Here is a 2316-nt window from a genome sequence, read left to right as displayed (position 1 = left end):
TAAAATCCATTTTCTCTACATTTTATAAAACTTTTATTTTAGAACAGTTTTAGATTTATAAGAAGATTGCAAAGATAGTACACAAAGTTCCCATATACCCCACACATAATTTTTCTATTATTAAAATCTTATGTTAGTATGCTACATTTGTTACAACTAGTGAACCAGTCTTGATACATTACTATTAACTAAAGTTCATACTTTATTCAGATTTACTTAGTTTTTAACCTCACGTCTTTTTCTGTTTTGGGATCCAATCCAGAATACTTCTTTACATTTAGTAATCATGTCTCTTTAGTGAAAGTTTCTAAGACTTTCCTTGCTTTAATGACCTTGTCAGTTTTGAGGAAGCATGATCAGGTATTTTGTAAAATGTCCCTTAGTTGGGATTTGTCTGACATTTATCTCATGATCACACTGGGATTGTTTGAGGGAGGAAGGCCATTGAATTAAGGTGCCATTTTCATCACATCATATCAAGGGTACATACTACAGGTTGAGTATCCCTTATTCAAAATGCTTGGGACCAGAAGTGGTTCAGATTTCAGATTTTTGTTTTTTGTTTTTTGGATTTGGAATATTTGCATTGGCACTCAAAAGGTTTTGGATTTTGGAGCATTTCAGATTTCAGATTTTTGGATTGGGTTGCTCATCCTGTATCAGCGTGATTCCTGCTGATGTTAACTTGGTCACCTGGCTGACGTCGTGTTTCACAGGTTTCTTCTCTGTAAAGTTACTCTTTTCTCCCTTCTCTATACTGTAGTCTTTGGAAGGAAATCACTATATGCAGCCCACACCTAAGGAGTGGGGAGTTAAGAAGGCTCTATCTACCTCCTTAAGGGAAAAATACCTACGTAAGTTATTGGAAGTTATTCTGCACAAGGAGATTTATCCTCTCTTGTTTATATAAAGAGAGACTCATGGACATTGATTTTTTTTTTTTAATTTTAGACATTGCAGGCCTAATGGGCATTGATTTTAATACTTTGGGTTATAATGCAATACCACTTTTTTCTGTTGCTAACATTATTACAGCTTTAGCTTTTAAGGGCTATTCACTTGGTTTCTGTGTCCCTTTGACATACCCTTATCTTTGGAGGGGAGAGAGGTTTGTGTGTGTGTGAAGAGTATTGCTTTTTTATTTTCTGGCTCCACAGTATGCTCCATGCTCATCTTGTGTATTTCCTGCTTCAGTCATAGAAGCAGGCATTTCTCCAAGGAGCTTTGATTTCTTTTATTGGAGAATGGTATCAGAAAACAAGGTCTGGATGTTTTCTTCTTTTTAATTGCTCCAAAAGATAGATGCCTGTATAAAGCAAAAACAGTAGCAATGTATTTTATGTCTGTAGCAAATGTAAAAAATAAAATATATAATGACAAAGGAAGGAAGGGAGGGAGGAAGTGGAAGTATACTGTTGTAGATCCTTATTCTATACATGACATAATATTGGAAGGTGAACTCTGGGTGACTAAAGATGTGTATTATAAACCCTAGTACAACTACAGAAAAAATTTTGAAAGAGGTATAAATAGCAAGTCAATCAATAGAAAAGATAAAATAGAATTATAAAAAACACTCTAATAGCCCAAGAAGTGGGAGAAAAGAGAAAAATGACAGATGAAACAAATAAAAAATAGCAAGATGGTAGATTTTAATCCAGCTATATCACATTGAATGTGGTTAGAAGACATCAGTTAAAAGATAAAATTTTCTGATTTTTTTAAAAAAGCAATACCAAACAATATGCTGTCTGTAAGAAACCCACTTTAAATATAAAGACATAGATAAAATGATGGAGAAAAATAATACCATGTAAATAATAACCAAAAGAAAGCTAAAGCAGACATACTCATTTCAGACAATACAGACTTCACAACAAGGAATATTATCAGGGATAAAGAGGGACATGACATGTCCATCTTCTAAGAAATAACTAATGTATGTGCATCTAACAGCAGACCTTTAAAATAACATAAAGCAAAAACTGGTAGAACTAAAAGGTGAAGTCAAAAAATCCACAATTGTAATTGGAGACTTTAACACCTCTCTCTCAGTAATCAATAGAAAAAGTAGGCAGAAAAATCAGTATCTATATGATCTGACATCCAACCAACCTAACCTAAGGGACGTTTATAGAACATTTCACTCAACAAGGGCAGAACACATATTTTTCTTAAGTGCACATGGAACATTGACCAAGATAAACCATATCCTATGCCTAAAACAAACCTAAGCAAATTTCAAAGAATTGAAATCATACATGTTATATCCCAGACCATGATAAAATCAAACTAGAAACCAGTAACACAAAGACA

The 2316-nt window shown here is 33.5% G+C and overlaps 1 protein-coding gene across 2 annotated transcripts in view; it reads left to right on the top strand.

Moving 5' to 3' along the window:
- Window positions 1-2316, top strand: part of MEF2A (myocyte enhancer factor 2A) — a 120716-nt gene that overhangs the window by 93179 nt on the left and 25221 nt on the right. The window lies entirely within an intron of this gene.

Source organism: Propithecus coquereli, unplaced genomic scaffold (assembly GCF_000956105.1).
Source record: "Propithecus coquereli isolate 6110/MARCELLA unplaced genomic scaffold, Pcoq_1.0 Scaffold20, whole genome shotgun sequence".
Classification (NCBI taxonomy): Eukaryota; Metazoa; Chordata; class Mammalia; order Primates; family Indriidae; genus Propithecus; species Propithecus coquereli.
Note: the sequence above shows the minus strand (reverse complement) of the source record. Positions and strands in the feature narration are given on the sequence as shown.